Here is a 17,698-nt window from a genome sequence, read left to right on the forward strand (position 1 = left end):
CGGGACCGCCGGGAAAAATTTACTCATAAAATTGTAAAAATTATGAAAATTACAGAAAATTATGAAAAATATATAATTTAGAATTATATAATAATTTTGTGATAGTCATGGCCCAAAAAAAACCCAATGTGATTGGATTTGTGTTGTAATTCATAATACGGCCTGCGTGCCGTTATGTGATGTGCGTGCTGTATTTTATTTTTTTTTCACGACTTGCGCGTCGTGCCTTTCTCTTATATTCTGGTTGTAAATTAGATTTAGACTTGAATGTAACTCGAGTTTCAAAATTGTAATGTAAATTTTGAAGCGGTGGAAGGTCCACACGAGACGGAGTTACGAGGAGGGCGCGAGCAACACAAGGTGGTCAAAGGAAGAAGCTTGAGAAGCTGTTGACCTTAGGTTGACCATCCGATCTTCTCATTGGCTTGAGAAGATCGTAGTAGGGTCATGACATAATCACAAAATTATTTGATTAATTATTTAATTAATTGTTTTGTGTGTATGTGATGCATGCTAGTTAATTAAGTAATTAATTAGTGCCTTACGATTAGATTAGATCTAAGTCACATGATGCACCCTTCGATTAGATTAGATCTATCGAGTATATGATACGCATCATCGTTTAGATTAGATCTAAATCACGTCAACTCGTAATGCCTACCATGCCGTGATACCTACCACTACCTCGATCGCATGTTGTTGTTGAATCTGCCAAAGCAGAGCAACACATACTATCTTGGTAGCGTACGGAGGGACAATCTTGGTCCCGCCTATCAACGCATGGGTGAGTACAACTCAATTAGATTGAGTATTCCTAGTTAACTCGGTTGGATCGAGTATAACTATAGGCATTCTTCCAACGGTTGGAAAGATAGGTCAAAATCACATATATATTAACTCTCGGGCGTATTAGCCAAAGCTAACTCGAGTTTTAATATAAATGCGGATCTTGATCCTATAAACAAGAGTTGCATAGAGATGTAATTGGTAATCGTTACCTACCGATCATACTAAATCTTGGGCGTATTAGCCAAAGCTAACTCAAAGGGTTAGTATGATGTGGATCTTGTCCCACATGAATTATAGAATTCAGTGGGAGCATTATTTAGTTAAAGGCCTAATTAAAAGATTAAGAATATGATATTTATTTCTGCATTTATTTTTGTTGTAGAATTTCCATGATGTCAAACACGAACAACTTCTCTCTGCGTTCTGTCCTTAAGAAGGACAAGCTCAACGGAGCAAATTTCCTGGACTGGTACAGGAACCTGAGAATAGTTCTCACCCAAGAACGTAAACTGTACGTTCTGGAGCAGCCCATTTCGGAGGCTCCTCCTGCCACTGCCACGCGAGCAGACCGAGATGCTTACAAGAAGCATCAAGATGATGCATTAGATGTGTCCTGTCTTATGCTCGCGACCATGAACTCTGAGCTTCAGAGGCAACATGAGTTGATGGGCGCTTACGATATGGTTGAACATCTTTGTCACCTATATCAAGGACAAGCAAGGCACTGGAAGAGGAACTCCAAAGAATACCTGGAAAATCTTACGAAGAAGAGAAATAAGATTTCTACTTCAGGTATACATGTTATAGAAGTCAACCTCTCTATTTCTTCATCGTGGGTATTAGATACCGGATGTGTTTCGCACATTTGTACTAATGTACAAGCGCTGAGAAATAGCAGGGCATTGACGAAGGGTGAGGTAGACCTACGAGTAGGCAATGGAGCACGGGTTGCTGCTATTGCTGTAGGAACTTATCATCTATCTCTGCCCTCTGGGCTTGTACTAGAATTAGATGATTGTTGTTATGTGCCTGCCTTGACTAAGAACATAATTTCAGTTTCTTGTTTGGACAAGAAAGGATTTTGGTTTACAATAAAGAACAAATGTTGTTCCGTCTATTTAAACGATATGTTTTATTGTAGTGCACATCTGATAAACGGACTCTATATTCTAGACCTTGAAAGCCCTATCTATAACATAAATACCAAGAGGTTCAAGTCAAATGACCTGAACCAAACATACCTCTGGCACTGTCGCTTAGGTGATATAAATGACAAGCGCTTATCCCAGCTCCATAAGGATGGTTTGCTGGACTCATTTGATTTTGAATCATATGAGGTATGCGAGTCATGCCTACGAGGCAAGATGACCAAGACTCCCTTTAGTGGGCACAGCGAGAGAGCGACTGATTTGTTAGGACTCATACATAGTGATGTATGTGACCCTTTCAATGTCGCTGCTAGAGGCGGTTATAGGTACTTCATCACATTTACTGATGACTTCGGTAGATATGGTTATGTGTACTTGATGACACATAAGTCTGAATCCTTTGAAAAGTTCAAAGAATTCAAGAATGAAGTACAGAACCAGCTTGGCAAGAGTATTAAGATACTTCGATCCGATAGAGGTGGAGAATACCTTAGCCATGAGTTTCGTGACTACCTAGCTGAGTGTGGGATTCTATCCCAACTCACTCCTCCTGGAACACCACAGTGGAATGGTGTATCCGAAAGGAGGAATCGTACCCTATTAGATATGGTACGATCTATGATGAGTCACACAGATCGTCCGACATACCTTTGGGGCTATGCTCTAGACACGGCAGCTTTTATACTCAACCGAGTTCCATCCAAGGCCGTGATAAAGACACCATATAGGATATGGACTGGGAGAGATGCCCAGGTGTCTTTCATGAGGATTTGGGGTTGTGAGGCTTACGTTCGATGTCAAGTCTCAGACAAGTTAGGATCCAAATCTGACAAGTGCTACTTTATAGGATATCCCAAGGAAACTAAGAGATATTACTTCTACATTCCCAGTCAGCACAAGATAGTTGTGGCAAAGACTGGAGTCTTTCTAGAAAGGGACTTTGTTTCTAGAAAGACTAGTGGGAGTACATTCGATCTTGAAGAAGTTCAAGATGCGGATCCTAGCACTGAAGCCTCGATGGAAGTTGAACTGGAACCACAAAGTGTTATGGATGATGTTGTTCCACAAGGAGTTGAGGAACAACAACCAGTTCAAGTAGACCTACCTCTTCGCAGGTCTGATAGGGTACGTCGTCAGCCTGAGAGATACTCATTTCTCTTGTCTGACCATGATGACATAGTGCTCATAGAGGATGAGCCTACCACCTATCAGGAAGCTGTGATGAGACCAGATTCCGAGAGATGGCTAGAAGCCATGAGATCCGAAATGGATTCTATGTACACCAACCAAGTATGGACTTTGGTTGATCCACCTGAAGGGGTAAAACCCATAGGGTGTAAGTGGGTCTTTAAGCGAAAGACTGACATGGCTGGACTTATCTATAAGGGTCACTTGGTAGCTAAAGGTTTCAAGCAGATTCATGGTATTGACTATGATGAAACCTTTTCTCCAGTAGCGATGTTTAAGTCCATTCGGATCATGCTTGCTATTGCAGCCTACCATGACTATGAGATATGGCAGATGGATGTCAAAATCACGTTTATGAATGGAAACCTGCTCGAGGATGTGTACATGACACAACCTGATGGTTTTGTAGATCCACAGCATACTAGCAGAGTATACAAGCTGCATAGGTCCATTTATGGACGAAAGCAAGCTTCTCGGAGCTGGAATCTTCGATTCGATGATACAATCAAATAGTTTGGTTTCATCAAGAACGAAGATGAGCCTTGTGTCTACAAGAAGGTTGTAGGGGACATAGTTGTCTTCCTCATATTGTATGTGGATGACATACTACTCATTGGGAAGGACATCCCTTTGCTTCAGTCTGTCAAGACCTGGCTAGGGAGTTGCTTCTCAATGAAGGACTTAGGTGAGGCATCCCGCATTCTAGGGATACAGATCTATAGAGATAGATCTAAGAGATTGCTTGGCCTAAGTCAGAGTACATACATTGACAAGGTACTCCTTCGGTTTGCCATGCAGAACTCCAAGAAGGGATTTCTGCCGATGTCACATGGCGTGAGTCTTTCGAAGACTCAAGGTCCCTCTTCTAGAGAGGAGAGAGACCGTATGGATCAGATCCCTTATGCCTCAGCCATAGGATCGATCATGTACGCCATGCTATGTACTCGACCTGATGTCTCGTATGCTTTGACCATGACGAGCAGATACCAGTCAGATCCAGGTGAAAGTCACTGGATAGCGGTCAAGAATATTCTTAAGTACTTAAGAAGGACTAAAGAATATTTCTTTATATATGGAGGCAATGATGAGCTAGCTGTAAAGGGTTACAGTGATGCAAGCTTCTAGACCGACCAGGATGACTATAGATCGCAGTCGGGGTTCGTGTTCTGCATAAATGGTGGTGTTGTGAGTTGGAAGAGTTCGAAGCAGGACACAATAGCTGATTCTACAACAGAGGCCGAGTACATTGCTGCATCAGAGGCAGCAAAGGAGGCAGTTTGGATCCGCAAGTTCATCACTGAACTTGGGGTGGTTCCTAGCATAGCTGACCCCATTGAGCTCTATTGTGACAACAATGGAGCTATAACACAGGCGAAGGAACCTCGCTCACACCAGCGGACCAAACATATACTACGGCGCTTCCATCTCATTCGAGAGATCACCAAGAGAGGAGATGTGAAGATTTACAGAGTACCTACAGAGGCTAACATCGCAGATCCCTTGACCAAGGCTTTGGCACATAGGAAGCATGATGGTCACACTAGGTCATTGGGGCTTAGAGCCTACACTGATTGGCACTAGTGCTAGTGGAAAATTGTTAGCTAGAGCCCTAGAGCCAATCATTTGATGATTGTATTATGGACTTATTATATCATATTCTTATATTAATAAAGGCATTTGTTTGGTTATTATACTTACTTGTATTGGTGCCAAATAAACTAAGTATTATAACGTCCTTGAGTAGAAGGTTCTTACCTATATCAATCGATTGGTTGAATCGATAGTGAGATGATATAGGGAACACTACTCTAAATCATTCCTAGTCGAGTATTAACATTCAGGGACAATGTTAATGCAATAAGACTAGCATGTAGGTCAACTCGATGACTTGATCTCACAAGTCATGGATATGGAGATATCAAATTGACACATGGGTATGCATTGGAGAATGTATACTGAATGACCCGCCATGAGAAAGTATCATGGATCGTTATATGAGTGTCATATACTTTCTCATGTGACTATTAGTATGACTATTGGTCCTTAGACCTGAAGTCACCATGGTTCCCTACATAAAGAGTTATGTACTTTGGTTTCGTAAAACGTCACCCGTAACTGGGTGGACTATAAAGGCGATTACTGGGTATATAACGAATTATGCAGAGGGATGTGAGTGATGTAGATGGGATCTATCCCTCCCATATGACGGGAGCGACATCGGTATTCTTGATAGAGTTAGACCACGAAGTGCATGGCCATGCCCATATGAGTCAATATGAGATATTGAGCTCATTTGATTTAGTGAGTCTACTTGGAGTTCAAGATTTAGATTGATTAGAGGATGACAAGGTTTATGTCTTACATTGATCAATCTAGATGTCTAGGATAGAAGGACAATGTCACATATTGTGAGGAGTCACAATTAGCAGTCACAAGGTGATGTTGGATCTCAACATTCTTGTAACTTGGGTAGCAATGATGTATTGCTAGATGCCGCTCATTGCTTATGTTTCTAAAGGAGTTTAGAAACATTGCCAACGTTACAAGAACATATTGGGTCACACACAAAGAACAAGTGGATGGAGATTAGGTTCATATGATGAACCAATTGGATTAGGTTCATATGATGCACCAAAGATTGGATTCAAATTAGATTATTGAGTTAGACTCAATTAGATTCAATTGTTGAATGAGTCTAATTTAAATATGATTCATTGAGTCAATTTATATTAATGAATTGAGATTCATTAAATTAAAATTGACTTGAATCAAAGATTGGATTTAACTCAACAAGGAAGAGAATTGGTCAATTTTGACTTGACCAAATGGAAGTTGAAACATCAAGTTTGACTTGATGTATTGCCACATCATGAAGGTTGACTCATCCTACATGGCATGACTAACCTTGCCACATCATCTCCACATCATCAAGGGAGATCAAGAGGTTACAATTCTCCATTTAATGTGGCCAGCCACATTAAATGGGGAGTTACCCATGTGTGGCCGACCACATAATGAAAAATGGTTTCATTTTTTTGTGGCATTGATTTGGTATTGAATGCTTCTTCCTCCTTAGCTCTCTTTCTCCTTCTCTTGTTGTTGCCGTGGGTTTCAAGAAATTGAGAAGGTGTGTGAGTTGTGTTCCAAGAGAATAAGGGAGAGTGAAGGTCACAAAGGAGGGTACCTAGAGGAGTATGTGAGATTCCTTTTCTTTCTCTCCTTTCTCCCCTTTTAAATCCTACCCGAGAGCCCTAGAAAGTGCTAGCACACTTGGGGTGCTCTCTTCTCCATCCTTGAGTGTTAGAGAACACATCTTGTTCGTGTGGATATCACTAGAGAGTTGTCTACGTTGACAACTTTGAGATCTGGCGTACCTTGGACTTGCGGGATTACGAAGGGCTTCGCTTCGAAGGTATAAATCTTTTCATGTAGATCTAGGAGTAGATATAAGTTTTAAACTCATACTCGTAAAATTTTGTTCTATACTCTTCGCACGGATCTGTTGGCTAGGGTGATTCGGGGTTTTCGCGATGCGAAAAAGCCGTTTTCGCGGCCCGAAAAACCCAACAAGTGTGACCATCATGCTTTCTCTGTGCCAAAGTCTTGGTCAAGGGATCTGCGATGTTAGCCTCTGTGGGTACTCTGCAAATCTTCACATCTCCTCTATCGATAATCTCTCGAATGAGATGGATGCGCTGTAGTATATGTTTGGTCCGCTGGTGTGAGCGAGGTTCCTTAGCCTGCGCAATTGCTCCATTGTTGTCACAATAGAGCTCAATGGGGTCAGCAATGCTAGGAACCACCCTAAGTTCAGTGATGAACTTGCAGATCCAAACTGCCTCCTTTGTTGTTTCTGATACAGTAATATACTCGACCTCTGTCGTAGAATCAGCTACTGTGTCCTGCTTCGAACTCTTCCAGCTCACAGCACCACCATTAATGCAAACACGAACCTGACTGCGATCGATAATCATCTTGATCGGTCTGGAAGCTGGCATCACTGTAACCCTTTACAGCTAGCTCGCCATCGCCTCCATATATCAAGAAATATTGTTTAGTCTTTCTCAAGTACTTAAGAATATTCTTGACCGCTATCCAGTGACACTCACCTGGATCTGACTAGTACATGCTCGTCATGCTCAAAGCATACGAAGCATCAGGATGAGTATATAGCATGGCGTACATGATAGATCCTATGGCTGAAGCATAAGGGATCTTATCCATGCGGTCTCTCTCCTCTCTAGAAGAGGGACTTTGAGTCTTCGAAAGACTCACACCATGTAATATCGGCAGAAATTCTTTCTTGGAATTCTGCATGGCAAATCGTAGTAATACCTTGTCAATATATGTACTTTGACTTAGGCTAAGCAATCTCTTAGATCTATCTCTATAGATCTTTATGCCTAGAATGCAGCCTGCTTCACCTAAGTCCTTCATTGAGAAACAATTCCCCAGCCAAGTCTTTACAGACTGCAGCAAAGGGATGTCATTTCCAATGAGTAGTATGTCATCCACATACAATACAAGGAAGACAACTGTGTTCCCAACAACCTTCTTATAGACACAAGGTTCATCTTCATTCTTGATGAAACCAAACTGTTTGATCACATCATCAAATCAAAGATTCCAGCTCTGAGAAGCTTGCTTTAGTCCATAAATGGACTTATGCAGCTTGCATACTCTGCCAGTATGTTGTGGATCTACAAAACCCTCAGGTTGTGTCATGTACACATCCTCGAGCAAGTTTCCATTCAGAAACGTGGTTTTTACATCCATCTACCAGATCTCATAATCATGGTATGCTGTAATAGCAAGCATGATCCGAATAGACTTAAACATCGCCACTGGAGAAAAGGTTTCATCATAGTAAATACCGTGAATTTGCTTGAAACCTTTAGCTACCAAACGACCCTTATAGATAAGTCCATCCATGTCAGTCTTTCTCTTAAAGACCCACTTACACCTAATGGGTTTGACACCTTCAGGTGGATCAACCAAAGTCCATACTTGGTTGGTGTACATGGAGTCCATCTCGGATCTCATGGTCTCTAGCCATTTCTCAGAATCTGGTCTCATCACAGCTTCTTGATAGGAGGTAGGCTCAGTCTCAACGAGCATAACATCATCATGGTCAGACAAGAGAAATGAGTATCTCTCAGGCTGACGACATACCCTATCAGACCTGCGAAGAGGTAGGTCTACTTGAACTGGTTGTTGTTCCTCAACTCCTTGTGGAACAATCTCATCATCCACAATATTTTGTGGTTCCAGTTCAACTTCCATCAAGGCTTCAATGTTATGGTCCATATCTTGAACTTCTTCAATATCGAACGTACTCCCACTAGTTTTTCTAGAAACAAAGTTTCTTTCTAGAAATACCCTAGTCTTAGCCACAAACACTTTGTTATGACTGGGATTATAGAAGTAATATCCCTTCATTTCCTTGGGATATCCTATAAAATAGCACTTATCATATTTGGGTCCCAATTTGTCCAAGACTTGACGTCGAACGTAAGCCTCACAACCCCAAATCCTCATAAAAGATACCTGGGCATCTCTCCCAGTCCATATCCTATATGATGTCTTTATCACAGCTTTTGATGGAACACGGTTAAGTGTGAAGGCTGCTGTGTCTAGAGCATATCCCCAAAAAGATATAGGAAGATCTGTGTGACTCATCATAGATCGTACCATATCTAATAGGGTACGATTCCTCCTTTCAGAAACACCATTCTACTGTGGTGTTCCAAGAGGAGTGAGTTGGGATAGAATCCCACATTCAGCTAAATAGTCACGAAACTCATGGCTAAGGTATTCACCACCTCGATCTGATCGAAGTTTCTTAATACTCTTGCCTAGTTGGTTTTGTACTTCATTCTTAAATTCTTTGAACTTTTCAAAGGATTGTAATTTATGTGTCATCAGATACACATAACTATATCTACTGAAGTCATCAGTAAATGTAATGAAGTACCTATAGCCACCTCTGGCAGTGACATTGAAAGGTCATATACATCACTATGTATAAGTCCTAACAAGTCAGTTGCTCTTTCGCTGTGTCCACTAAAGGGAGTCTTGGTCATCTTGTCCAGTAGGCATGACTCGCATGTCTCATATGATTAAAAATCAAATGAGTCCAGCAAACCATCTTTATGGAGCTGGGATAAGCGATTCTCATTTATATGACCTAAGCGACAATGCCAGAGATAGGTTCGGTTCATTTCATTAGACTTGAACCTTTGGTACTTATGTTATAGATGGGGTTCTCTAAGTCTAGAATATAGAGTCCGTTCATCATAGGTGCACTATAATAGAATATATCTTTTAAATAAATGGAACAACATTTGTTCTTTATTATAAAAGAAAAGTCTTTCTTGTCTAAACAAGAAACTGAAATTATGTTCTTTATGAGAGCAGGCACATAATAACATTCATCTAATTCTAGTACAAGCCCAGAGGGCAGAGATAGAAAATAAGTTCTTACAGTAACCCGTGCTCCATTGCCTACTCGTAAGTCCACCTCGCCCTTCGTCAATGTCCTACTATTTCTCAGAGTCTGTACACAAGTACAAATGTGAGAAGCACATCCGGTATCTAATATCCACGATGAAGAAATAGAGAGATTAACTTCTATAACAAATATACCTGAAGTAGAAATCTCATTTCTCTTCTTCTTAAGATCTTCCAGGTATCCTTTGCAATTTCTCTTCCAGTGCCCAGTCTGATCGCAGTGGAAGCAGGTAGCATCCTTGGCAACCCCTCCTTTAGGTTTCATTACCTTGCCTTTGCCCTTGGCTTGGGACTTTCCCTTACCTTTAGACTTTCCCTTGCCTTTATGCTTTTGCACCATCAAAATGGAGTTGGTCTTTACCTTCTTAAGGTTGAGCTCCGCAGTTCGCAACATGCTTAGTAGCTCAGGCAGTGGCTTATCAATTTCGTTCATGTTGTAATTCATGACAAATTGACTGTAACTTTCTGGCAAGGATTGCAAGATCAAGTCAGTGGCCAGTTCTTGGCCAAGTGAGAATCCCAACCTCTGTAGGTTCTCTATGTACCCAATCATCTTGAGTACATATGGACCTACGGGAGTCCCATCTTGCATCTTGCACTGAAACAGTGCCTTAGAGATCTCGAATATCTTGTTCCTTGCTTGTCCTTGATATAGTTGACGAAGATGTTCAACCATATCATAAGCAGTCATCAACTCGTGTTGCTTCTGAAGCTTAGAGTTCATGGTTGCGAGCATGAGGCATGATACATCTAATGCATCATCCTGATGCTTCTTATAAGCATCTCGGTCAGCTCGTGTGGTAGTGGCAGGAGATGCCTTCGGAATGGGCTGCTCCAGGACGTACAGTTTTCTTTCTTGTGTGAGAACGATTCTCAGATTCTTGTACCAGTCCAGGAAATTAGCTCCATTGAGCTTGTCCTTGTCAAGGACAGAACGCAGGGAGAAAGTGTTCGTGTTTGTCGACATGGCAATCTACAACAATAAAAATACGGAAAGTAAATACCATATTTCATTTATCATTTAATTAGGCCTTTAACTAAATGATGCTCCCACTGAATTATAGGGCTTTTGTAGAATCAAGTCATGGATGTGGTCAAACCACACTACTAGATTCATACCAATTAGCTATAATTCTCGCGATACAAGATCCACATCATACTATTCCTTGAGTTAGCTTTAGCTAAATCACCCAAGACTTAGTATGATCAGTAGATAACTAATTATCAATTACATCTCTATGCAACTCTTATTTATAGGATCAAGATCCTCATTTATACTAAAACTTGAGTTAACTTTGGCTAAATCGCCCAAGATCTAGTATAAATGTGATTTGTATCCTATCTTCCAACCATTGGAGAATGCCTATAGTTATACCCGATCCAATTGAGTTAACTAGTTATACTCAATCTAATTAAGTTTGTACTCACCCAAGCTTTGATAGGCGGGACCAAAATTGTCCCTCCGCACCCTACCAAGATAAAATGTGTTGCTCTACTTTGGCAGATTCAACAACAACAAATGATCGAGGTAGTGATGGGTATCAAAACTTGGTAGGTCATTCCGAGTTGAGTTGATTAAGATCTAATCTAATCATTAATTTGTATCATATACGCATTAAGGCACTAATTACCTTACATTAGCATGCATCACATACACATAAAGAATATAACAATATTCAAAGATAATGTGACATGGTTATGGCCCTACTACGATCCTCTTTAGCCAAAGAGAAGATCGAATGGTCAACCTAGGGATAGCACCTTCTCTAAGGTCTTCATTTGACCACCTTGTGTTGTCGGCTTCCTTCTTGTAACTCCATCTTTAATTATACATTACAAAAGTGAAACTCGAGTTACATTCGAGTCCAAAACTATTTTACAATAGGAATATTAAAAGAATGAGGGCACGACACACAGGTCGTGTAACAAAATATAACACTCACAACCAAATGACGGCTCGCAGGCCATATTATGAATTACAACACATAATTTCCAATCATATTGGGTCTTTTGGGCCATTACCATGAACACATCACACACATATTCAAAATATGCATTTTTCATAAATTTTCATAAATTTACTACTATTCTAACAACCCTTTATGAGCCGCAACTTCGCGGCAGTCTAGTTTGTTGATTTTTTCGGTCGAGGTCAAGTAACAACTCCCCTTACGGGGTTAGGGGCAGCACCCCTACTCACAAAATTAATTTTTGTGAGTGTTACATAGACCTTACAGCACCTAAAATCATTTAGATCACCGATTTGGCCGAGACCAACTCATTTGCAGAAAATTTTCTCTTAGTGGCTGAAACCTCCAAGTGACTATACACTTGTTGTTTTGCCCCAAGAGAAATATACTCATAAAGATTTTAAAATTCAGTAAATTTACAGAAATTTATAGATTTGCAAATTTTATATAAAATGCAAATAAAACTAGTATATGCTTCGCACGTAGCTCTGATACCACTGTTAGAACTTTCGAGCTGTAAAAATCACTTTTTGTATTGCGGAAACCCCGAAATTTTTGCCATGGATCCGTGCGAAGATAAAAAATTTACATATACATAGTTTTCTCCTAGATCTACACTAGATCTACATGGTAGAGATTATACCTTTGTAGTGAAGTCCTTCGCTTATCCCGCTCGTCTAAAAGGTGTCGGATCTCGAAGAGTGTCAAGTGAACACTCCTCTACAAGTATCCACACGGACAAAAGGTGGAGAAAAAACCACTTAGAGTGTGCTAGCACTCTTGGGTGGCTCAGCAATGGAGGAGAGGGAGAGATGAGAAGAGAGGAGGAAGAAGATGATGTCTTGAATGAGCAATTGATTGCTTCACATAAAGTGGCCGGCCACTTCATGAGAGGTTTTATACCTCCATGTAATACCAAGAGTCATGACTCTTGGTCTCCCTCATGAGGTGGCACACAATGATGTGGCCTTGATGATGTGGAATACCATCATTGGCCTACCCATGCCAAGTCACAAATGAGGTGGCATTTGGTCAAGTCAAACTTGACCCTTCATCTTCCCTCTCAAGTCAAGTCAAACTTGACCTATTAATCTCCCATGGTTGATCAAATCCAACCTTTGATTCTAGTCTATTTAATTTAATGAATCTCTATTCATTGAATTAAATTGACTAAATGAATCATAATCTAAATTAGACTCATTGGACACATGAATCAAATTGAGTCCAACTCAATTAGTCTAATTTGTATTACTCTTAATCCAATTTGGTTCATCACATAAACCTAATCCTCTTGGTCCATCATATGAACCTAATCTCCATCTAATTGCACTTTGTGTGTGACCCTATAGGTTCTTGTAATGTTGGTAATGCTCCTAAACCCATTTAGAAGCATAAGTAATGAGCAGTATCTAGCAACACATCATTACTACCCAAGTTACAAGAATGTTGAGATCTAACATCACCTTTGTGACTACTAATTATGACTCTCACAATATGTGACAATGTCCTTCTATCCTTGACATCTAGATTGTTTAAATTGAGGCATAGACCATGTCATCCTCTAATCAATCTATATCTTGAACTCCAAGTAGACTCAGGTGGCGTTTGGTTAAATGATGAGAATGACTATGGGTATGGGTTTAATAGTAAGGTGGAATGAGAATGAGAATGGGAATGAAACTCATCTAGTTATATGGGTTTTGTTGATTTCCATAAATCTAGAAATCATTCCCAAATTATCATTCACAAACCCATAATCCAAACAATATCTTTTACTATCATTCCATTCCCTCATTCTCAAACCCATCAACCAAACACCCCCTCACTCTAATCAAATGAGCTCAATATCTCATATTGACTCATTTGGGCATGGTCATGCACTTAGTGGTCTCACTCTATCAAGAATCATGATGTCACTCCCGTCATATAGGAGGGATAGATTCCATCTACTTCACTCACATCCCTCCACATAATTTGTTACATACCCAGTAATCGCCTTTATAGTCCACTCATTTACAGGTGACGTTTGACGAAGCCAAAGTATGCAACTCCTTACGTAGTGAACCATGGTGACTTCAGGTCTAAGGACTGATAGTCATACTAATAGTCACATGAGAAAGTATATGACACTCATATAACGATCCATGATACTTTCTCATGGTGGGTCATTCAATACCCATGTGTCAACTTGATATCTCTATATCCATGACTTGTGAGATCAAGTCATCGAGTTGACCTAATACTAGTCTCATCACATTAACATTGTCCCTGAATGTTAATACTTAACTATGAATGATCAAGAGTAGTGTTCTCTATATCATCTCACTATCAATTCAACCAATCAATTGATATAGATAAGAAACTTCTACTCAAGGACACTATTATACTTAGTTATTTGGCACCAATACAAGTAAGTATAATAACCATAAAGAAATGCCTTTATAAGTATATAGGAATATGATACATCGAGTCCATACAACAATCATCATATGATTGACTCTAGTGCTCTAACTAACAGCATCTACCCACCAACATTCGAGGGGGAGTTTATTTTATGGAAGCAACATATGAAGGTATATCTAAACACAGATTTTGGTATTTCATTAATTATGAAATTTGGTTATGAAGCACAAAGACAATGAATGGAGAAGAAATCAAGAAATATCTCTGGAATGAGAAGCAACGTAATGAATTGATGGCAAACGCTCGGGCTGAATTTCATGTTCTAAGCGTAATACCAGATGAAGATATTGACAGAGTCAAAGAATATATAAGTGCAAAAGAACTTTGGGAAAAGTTCTTAAAGACCTACGAAGAACCAGCTGAAGTCAAATCCAACTCTTCGATGGACACCAAGTCACCATCAGAACAGTCAGAGAATAAGGAAACTGCCAAGACAGTCGAACTCCATCCCGAGGACACAGAAAGCTCATCCCAGATGAGCATCGATGAAGGGGGAGAGACTTTAGAAGAAAGCAACACAGCAGGGGGAGAATCAACAGTTGACAAGGTAAGTCAGGTATGGTCTCTACCTTCTGAACAATTGGTTTAATCAATTGAAAAGTTGCCTGAAGATTTTTACAAATTCGAAATTAAATCATCGAAAGAGTTTTTCAGATTAGAAAATCTTTTGTTGAAAGAATTTAGCAAATTAGAAGCATTGCCAAAAGATTCTTGTGAGTTACAAAATACTTTGTTGAACGAATCTTGCAAATTAGAAACATTGCCGAAAGATTTTTTACCAATTATGTTGTCGAAAGAATTTTCTGCATGCTTAATATTTTTTGTTTTAAATCTGGAAAATTATGATTTGAGAAATTATGATAGACTAAAATAGAAATTTAGATATCATAATAATATTAAAGAAATGACAATAACTTGAGAACGAATTTTGTTTAAATAAATAAATAAATATTTTTGCCTAAGTTAAAAGCTTTTCTGAAATTGGAAATTTCTGCTTAAATTTTTTACTTGGAATTTTCAAAAATATTTTTACAAAATTTCCTAAGTCAGAATTATTTTTACTTAAAGTGATACTTAGAAATTTTTTTTGAGACTGCTTATGTGAAAATTATTGCAAAAATTTTCAAAGTTCTCAAAATTTTCTAAGTCTTAAACCCTTAGATTTTTTTCCCGGAACCCCATTTTTTTTATGTGATCAAAGGGACAGAAGGAAAAGTATAAGTCTAGGGGGAGATAGATTAAAAATAATTTTTCTATCTGTTTGCACTTAATTGCAAAAATTAGTTAGTTTATTTTAATGTCTATTTTTACCCTAGCTTAACTTGGGTTGATCACATCAAAAAAGGGGAGATTGTTGGAACCTCAAGGTTGTTTTACTGTGATCAACAAGTTAATTAGGTATTGTGTGTTTTTAACATTGTGTCTAAGTGTGCAGGAGCTTAGGAGCACAGGTAGTCAAGTGGAAGACGCAGCTAGCGAGAAGGATGGCACGTGGTGCGTCCGAGGGATGAGGCGCTGCGGAAGAGTACACCGGCGGACGAGAAGGAAGCGTGCGGTGGTTCCAAGGGATGAGAAGCCGGAGCGGAAGACTGCTCGAGGAGCAAGAGACGCAGCTAGCAAGAAGGTCGGCACGAGGTGCGACCGAGGGACGAAGTCTCCGGATGAGTATGATGGCGGGCAAGAAGGAAACACGCGGCGATTCTGAGGGACGAGAAGCCAGAGCGGAAGCCTGCTCGAGAAGACCAGAAGTTGGGTTCGAGTGAGCCCTATTCCGGATGGTAGAGATCACCCAAACGAGCAAAAGACTCGGTCTGAGGCGAACGGAGCCAGGGCAGAAGACCCTGGTGGAAAAAAGTCAACAGGGCTGACTTTTCCCTCAGGGGTGCCCGGAGCTGTCCGGGGCGCTCGGAACAGCCCGGGGCGCCCGGAGATGTCTGGGGCGCCCGGACCCCTCCGGGGTGCCCGAAACCCTTCCAGGCACCCGTAGTTGACTTTTTCACAGGATCGAGTTTTGACTCGATCTGAATGTTGGGGGATAAAGTTTATCCCCCCTAGGGCGCCCGGAACCCTTCGGGGCGCCCCGACCAAGGCTATAAATATAGCCTTGGTTCAAAAGCTTTTTTCAGCAATCAAACGAACTCAAGAATTATAATTCCAATGCTTGTGTGCTTTACGTTTAGAGTTGAGCTTCTGTTTCTGTGCTTAAACACTATAAGAGGTTTCTCCGCCTGAAAGAGATATTCTAATACGCTTCATCTTCCTTGGATTAACAACCTCCCCGGTTGTAACCAAGTAAATCTCTTTTGTCTCTTACTTTTAGTTTATTTGTTTAATTTATTTATGCAAGTGTTCTGTTGAGAGTTCGAGAAGAGTTGGTTTTTATTTTTGTGTTTGCAGGTTATCCAACCCCCCCCCCCCCTTCAAGTCGGCCGCCAACGGTCCAACGACTATAGCAAGAAAAGGTCTTCCTAAAATGATAGGAATTTTTGGATCTTCTACCATGTCATGTACCACAAAATCTTTGGGAATTATAATCCCACCAACCTCTACCAGCACATCTCAATAATGCCCATAGGATACCTGCAAGAATGATTAGCTAATTGTAGTGTCATGGTAGTAAGTTTAAAGTTTTTTAGACTTAATTTATTACAAATTGAATATGAAATGAGGCTAACACTTGCCCCCAAATCATAAAAAGCTTTTTCTATAAATTCAACTCCTATATTACAAGGAATATAAAAGCTTCCTGGATCTTTAAGCTTTGGGGAAATGTCTTTTCAAACAAAGCGCTACATTCCTCAGTGAGTGCTATGGTCTCGATGTCTCCTCTTCTTCTTTTGTTTGACATGATATCCTTCAGAAATTTGGCAAACTTTGGCATTTGTATGATTGCATCAATTAAAGGAACTTCAACACAAATTTCTTTAACTTTTTCCAAAAAATCTGTCAAACTCTTCATCCTTCTTTAACATAACTAATCTTTGAGGGAAAGGGACTACTTGACTTTGAGGGTTAAGTGGAAGAGTCTCTTCAACCTTATTGGTACTCTTCTCTTTATATTGAATCTGAATTGGTTCAAGTGCTGGAGGAGAGAGCTCTTCTTCAGTTTTCATCCCTTTTAGAGCAGTAACTTGAGGATCACCCAAGGTACGTCCACTCCTAAGCTCAATTCTATTGTAATGCTCTACTGGGTTGACATCAGATTTTCCAGGAAATTATCCTGGTGCTCTTAAAGATGATGAAGCTAACTGGGTAATTTGGCTATCTTGAATCTTTTGATGCTTATCAGAATTATCCATTCTATGAGTTAGCTTCAAAATATCTTGCTTCATTTAATTTTGATTGGAGATAATTTCCTCAAGCATCTTCTCAATTTTAGAAAATTGATAAGCTTGAGAAGATTATTGTTGTTGAAAATTTTGTTGCCCAGGCAGGAAACTTTGTCTTGCCCCCATAGATGGTCCTTGTTCTTGATTGTTTCTATAAGAAAAATTAGGATGATTCTCCCACCCAGGGTTTTATGTGTTTGAAAATGGATTGTTCTATCTCTGATTAAAACCCATGATAGCATCACATTGCTCTAACTGATTTATTTGTGCAGAGATAGCTCCCAAAGGATATGAGTCTTGA

Source organism: Zingiber officinale, chromosome 9A (assembly GCF_018446385.1).
Source record: "Zingiber officinale cultivar Zhangliang chromosome 9A, Zo_v1.1, whole genome shotgun sequence".
Lineage (NCBI taxonomy): Eukaryota > Viridiplantae > Streptophyta > Magnoliopsida > Zingiberales > Zingiberaceae > Zingiber > Zingiber officinale.